The following is a 6531-nucleotide window of genomic DNA, read 5'->3' as shown; positions in this document are numbered from 1 at the left end:
TGCGTAGGGGCGGGGGGCGGGGGGCGGGGAGACTGCCACAGAAGGTCTGCTGCTATTGCTTAGTGTCCTGACTGTTCAAAGTGCACTGTGTCACAGGTGGACCCCATCCAGGGTGACCTGGATCTCAGAATCTTAACTGATGGGACCTTGTGAATGATGCACATAGCAGTCATGGCCCTCCCCCAAATGCACTGGTCACATGGGGAAGGCGCTTTGGGCTCTCTGCTGGGGCAGGCCATCCCGCCTCCCAGTGGGAGTTCTCTGCAGGGCCGCATCGGGCTTCTGGGAATAGCATTTGACCCAAGTCAGGCCAGCCTTGTGGACGTGCGGCTTTGCTGAGTGGCCAGGATTTGGAAACTCTGGACAACTGACCCTGCTGTGGGGGGAGGGAAAGAGGGTCCTCAGAGAGAATGGCAGGTCGGCACCCCGGGTGGCTGGTCTCCACAGTGAAAGAGAATAGACTCTGCAGAGGGAGGTGGATGTCGGGGCTATTGCAGGGCAGGAGGGCACTGGACAAGGGGTTTAGTGGGAAATGAAACATCCAGGAATATAGAACCCGCATGGGAAGGAGATATTGAGGAGAGAACACCTGTCCAAAAGCAGACAGGTGAGGTGTGGGGTAAAAGATGAGGACAGACAGGCACCTGGACACCTGAGCTGCTCTCGGGGTGACTCTCAGGCACAGAGGAAAGCTTGGGGGTGGGGGTGGGGGGCTCTCCTCCAGCCTCGGACAGGGAGGAAGACACCTTGGCCTCAGTGAGAAGAAAGGCCTAACAGTGGAGAATCTGAGAGGTGAATTTAGCAAACAAAGGAGAAGTCACTGAATGGGGTGGACTAAAGAAAGAAGGAAAGAAACAGGGACAAAAAGGATGGCTTAGAATAGATGGGATGAGTACTGTGGGAGTAAAAACACAGTCCCTGCTAGAAGTCACCAGGTGCTTATTAGGCACCATGGTAAGGGGCTTTCAGTCCATGTCGCTTAAGTCCCTTAATGATGCTGTGAGGTAGGTAAGATTTTAGAACCACACCTTGTAGATAGAGAAACTGCAGAGAGGATGGTAAGTCACTTGTCCAAGGTCACCAGCTAATTGGAGGTCCTGTATGTGAACCCAGAGGAACTGGAGTCTGCACTCTTTATGTTTGTTTGTTTTTTTAATCCTCACCTGAGGATATTTTTCCATTGATTTTTAGGGAGAGTGGAAGAGAGAGGGGAAAACAGAGAGAAACATCTACATGAGAGAAATACATCGATTGGTTGCCTCCTGCACAAGGCCCGATCAGAACCCGGGCCGGGGAGGAGCCTGCAACCAAGGTACTTGCCCTTGACCGGAATTGAACCCGGGACCTTTTTGGTCTGTAGGCTGACGCTCTGTCCATTGAGCCTAACTGGCCAGGGCTGGAGTCTGCCCGCTTAACCACCATGCTTGACCTCCCCGGTGATGCTAGACTAAGAAGTGACGGACAGAGCCCTTGCTGCACACTGAACCCACTTTCCCTGCCAGCTTGATGCTCCTTTCACGTGCTCTGGGCAATTGAAAGTTGCCCTTCAGCCTTCTTCTCCAGGCTGCTCGCTGTTTGCCTGCCACTAACAAGCAGCACTTGGAATATTACCGGGACTTGTAGGTTCTCCAGGACCTTTCAGGACTTCCATCCCAAGAGCGAAAGGTCAGACATGAGCGTGGTTGTCTCCATGGTACCCCCGGGCTGCTCTAGTGGACCCATGGCAACAAGGGCGTCTGCCTAAAAGTGTCGGAAGTTAATTTACCAGGCCAGCTTCTCGGGGAGGACTTCATTACCTCCAGCCATTAAGCTAATGTTATGGACTTTTCCAGGGTGTCTGCACTGACATCGCTATTAACAGTGTTATTACTCCCATTAGCGGCAGGCTAGGAGAGCTGGTACAGGCTTAAATTATTCACCGACTCCCCAACTTTGAAGTTCTTATTTCCAAGAGCAATCAGTAGGTCTGAAAAATGCCTTTGATTAAATTATGAAGAGAGGAAAAATAAGGCTGCTTTCAGGCCAAACAACACCTGGACTGACCAAATAGAGCTCCAGATCTCTCTTTCAGAGGTACAAAGAAACCTGGTTGGGGGACCTCAAGACAAGTTCTACTGGCATGACTTGCGGCTCCCCAAGTTCATGTGGCTGAATCCTGCCGTGCTCCTGGGAACCCCAAATGAATACTCATCATCTCCCCCAGATTTAGGTCTCCAGGGCAGCCACCTATAGCTTACACTTTGCAACATCCCATCCTAAACTCTTGGTGCCTTGGTTTTATCATCTGTAAAATGGGGACAAAACAGTACCTACCTATGAGGGTTCTTGTAAGGCTTGAAAGATTAAGCAAGTACAGCATTGAGAACAGGGCATAGCTCATACATAATGAGCCCACAATAAGTGTTGTTAGTATTATTATCCCATCTCTTCTCTTTTTCTCATTCAACCCCACCAATCTTTTTCCAGACTTGGCCACGGGGCAAACCAAAGACAGAAAGACAAGGGATAGCTATAGCAGTTTCCTTCTTAATGAGGGAGAAGGAGCCCCAGAGCTCAGGAGGGAGGGAAGGGAGAGAGGGTGGGCTGGGCTGTAGATCTGCCTTCTTACCAGCTGCCACAGGGTATCAGGAACTCAGCTCTCAGTGGAAAGACAAGTTTAGGTCAGTGCCAGGGATGCTTTGACATTTCTACTATCCCTTAGTGCCGTGATGGTGGAGGCTGCAAATGTCCAAGAGCACAGGCAATTGACCTTGGATGTGACAGGATAATGGGAAGGAGGGGATGGATTTCTTCTGAGGTCCATGGGGTCTGTCAGGGGAACGGCCTGCTGCTCTTCCAGGACCGATTTCTCATTAGCCAGGCGAGAGCGAGGACATGTGTAGAGGGTAACTCATGGTTCTTGGGGCCAGCTTAGATGTCACCTTCAACAGGACTCCCTAAATATTCCCTTCAGTTCCGCTGTGGGAGCACCCTGAAGGTCAGGGAAGATGCAGAGTCACCTATTTTCCAGGCGTGACAAAAATGTCATAAGGATGCAAAAAGTGCATGCTATCTATGACTTTGAGTTTTCAGATATTCATCCCTGCCACCACCATTGTCACCCACCCCACACACAGACCCACAGATGACGTGCAAAAAGCAGGCCCCAAGAGGACACCGGGCCCCCAGAATTGGAGTCTGGCCCTGCCAACCTTCTCTTATCTCCCTTCCTCATTCCACTTTCTCTGCATAGTCTTTCCAGCCCCAGTTCAAAGGTGCGACAAGCCCTTGGGGACAATGGCCCTGGTCCCTCGGAGGAGCTATTATTCAAGTCAGTGGTTCCAATGAGATTATCCTCTCTAATGAAGCAGCTGCCTCCACCCTCCCCTAAGCCCGAACTTGCACTGCCGGGGAATTCCCAGCCAAGTGGAAAATTAGAAGGGCAAGGGATGGAGAAGGAAGGGGGTGAGGAGAGGGAAAGAAGTGGTGATTAAGTTCTCCAGAAATTGATTCCTAAATACAGTCATAGAGATATTAACTCCCAGTGCTGCCGACCAAGCAAGTGAATTTCAATTTGGAAACAGGGCTCTCTGTGAGTCCAGCCTGGGCCAGCCTCCAAACTGGGGGTTGGTGCTAGTCCACCCCCTCACCCCATCCTCTGGCATGGGTCCACCAGTCTGGGTTACCAGAACCTGATCCTTGCTTCTCCCCACAGGTGACCCCTAAACCTTAGCATTTCATGTTGGTCAGGGCCGGTGCTGAAAGTTGGCCATTGGTGGGTCGGTATTTAGACCATGAGGTGTTTGAGCTTCATAGAAAAGTTAAGAGGACTGGGAACATTTACTCAAGTAGGAGATCCCAGGGCTCTTTGGTCATTGTCTCCACATCTGGGAACCCTGACGAGGAAAGAGATCAGGTTTCCTAAGATCACCGTCCTTGCTCTCCTCAGGAACTCCCACAGAAACAGGACGGGCATCTGCGCGCTCAGAGGAAGCGGACCAGATAGTAAAGGGAACCTTTCTAGGCAGATGGGTGTGTAGGAGGTTTCTTATATGAAGGGTGTGGACCAGGTGAGTCCCTTCAATGCCATGATTCTAGAATCCAGTGACTGACTCCACGATTTCAACCTATTTAGTTTGTTTCTGGATAAACCCCTAAACACGAAGACCACAATTAGACTATAGTTTTCCCTCTGTCATCGGATGCTGGCAAGTGACCTCACCACCCTTTACCTTCTCTAAAGATCCAAAGCCAGAGCAGCAGATGCTGGGGTCACCTGCCTCCGGGGCCTCGCTTAATGGGTGAGGTCACTGCAGCAGCAGGAGGAGGGCACAGGCCCTCACAGGAACCAGCAGGTGCAGGAGGCCAGTGGAGGCCCAAGAGAACTTATCTGGGCTTATGTAGCAACCAGGTAGCCCTGTCCCACCCCCATGGTGGACTCTGCCCTGGGTCCCAGGTTGAACGGAGTCTTGCCTTGGCTTCCTTTCAGCCGCTCCTCAAATGAATGATCCATTGAACACAACCCCAGGCAGTAGTAACAGGGACCTGGAGAGGTTCTTTCTTTCTGAGAAGAGAAATTACAGTTTCCAAAAGAGAAAGTGGAGTGGGGCTGCTTCTCTCTTTGTCAGTAGGTAGTGCTATTCAGACCTGTTTATTTCTACTAAGGATGAGGGGTGGTTAGGAGAGAAGAGGTAGAGAGAAGAGCAGGAGTGGAGGGACAGAGAGAGACAGAGGGCAGAGGAGCAGGAGAAAGCAAAGGCGCATCACAGCAGGCTGACCCATTCTCTTCATAGTCCAGTTGGTAATAAGGAGGATGCTGTCTATTATTTGTGACTCATCCAACAATTGCTCTGACTGACTCTGATAAACTTTCACACTACACTGTATCCAACAGCCTGGAGCTCTCGTGTCTGTTAATGTCACCAGGTCCTCATGCTTGGTGCAGGGGACACTCTGCTCTGTGCAAGGCGGGCCACCCACCTGATGCGGCCCAGGGTGGCATGACTGGGCAGGGTATGTGAATGCTGGTACATGACTGTGCATATCTGCACTTGGAGCCTCATAGGTAGCCCAGCCCTTCAGGCTGTCCCCGGGGAGCCCAGTCTTTAGACTGGGAGGGACATTCAGAGCCTGCAACGATGGCAGGGCTTTCCTAGCTCCTTTGAGAAGACGGACTTTTGACTTACCATCATTGGCCGTGAAAGCATGTGTTACATGTATGTGGGGAGGAGGGGGAGCAGGCAGTGGTGACGAGAGAAAAAGCAAGTTTCCTTAACCCATACTGTGTATCTATTGAGTCACAGAGAGCAGAATCCTAATATACTAGTACCTAGTCTGGGACTCTCCTCTGGATCAGGGAAGAGTTTGCTGGGCAGGCCGGGATCCTAACAACCCCTCATGATTGTGTGGACTTTCTGCAAACAGCCTTGGAGAGACCACTGACTTGGCAGGTTAGTGTTAAGTAGCCCTGGGACACCAGGCTCTGGGATATGCTAAGAAGCAGCTGGGAAGGACTTGCATTTTAGAATCAGTTTGTACTTTATTAAGGGGACATTCAGCCATGGTGGTGGGATAAGCTGTTCTCCTTGCACTTTCCCAGGTGGCTGATGAGCAGCCACACACAGGGCCACTGAAGATGGCCTAAGTGGCATGGCTAGTTGGAATTGTCCAGGCAGAAGGCTTCGTAGCTGTGAGTTTGTCCCAGCCAGCCAGCCACAGCCCTTGGTTCTGGGGAGGACAGTGAGGGAGGAGGCCCTGGGATCCGACCCACAGGCTCTGCTTACACAGTCATTGAAATCGGGGCTACCTACAGGCACTATGATGGGCCTGCATGAACATTTTCTCCCTTAATTTTCATACCACGGCTGTAACATGGCTCTTTCATTGCCATTTTATAGTTGAGGAAACTGAATCCAGACTGGATTTGTCCACAGACAGGTTCTTAGTTTTAACCCATCCTTCTGCTCTGGGTAGCAGCACTTTCCCTCCCCTCCCTTCCCTTCTATTTCCTTCACTCCATGTTGGCAGAAACTACCCTATATAATAAAACCCCAATATGCAAATTGACTGAAGTGTGGAATGACTGATCACTATAACATGCACTGACCACCAGGGGGCAGATGCTCAATGCAGAAGCTGCCCCGTGGTGGTCAGTGGGCTCCCACAGGGGGAGCGCCACTCAGCCAGAAGCCGGGCTCACGCCTGGCGAGCACAGCGGCAGTGGCGGGAGCTTCTCCCACCTCCTCGGCAGCGTTAAGGACCTCTTGGGGGATCCCAGACTGCGAGAGGTTGCAGGCTGGCTGAGGGACCCCTCCCCCCCAGTGCACGAATGTTGTGCACCAGGCTTCTAGTATAAAGAATAAAAGGGATGAATACTGAACAGTAACCTGTGCCAACCATCCAGAGAGGGCATTCTTCCAACAGAAGAAATCTGCAAAGAGGAGAGGTCACCAGGGGGCAAGGGAGAGACTTTATAAAAGCCGATCCTATCTTCCCCTGTTGATGTCTTGGGTTACATGAGCCTCCCAGGAGTGACGTTGAGGACCCTTCTTC

General features: G+C 51.4%; 1 protein-coding gene across 2 annotated transcripts in view; it reads right to left on the bottom strand.

Moving 5' to 3' along the window:
* The window catches only part of PLXNA4 (plexin A4), a 435216-nt gene that overhangs the window by 96379 nt on the left and 332306 nt on the right, over positions 1–6531 (bottom strand). The window lies entirely within an intron of this gene.

Source organism: Myotis brandtii, unplaced genomic scaffold (genome assembly GCF_000412655.1).
Source record: "Myotis brandtii unplaced genomic scaffold, ASM41265v1 scaffold1084, whole genome shotgun sequence".
Classification (NCBI taxonomy): Eukaryota; Metazoa; Chordata; class Mammalia; order Chiroptera; family Vespertilionidae; genus Myotis; species Myotis brandtii.
The sequence above is the reverse complement of the archived record's forward strand: the minus strand, read 5'-3'. Positions and strand labels throughout refer to the sequence as shown.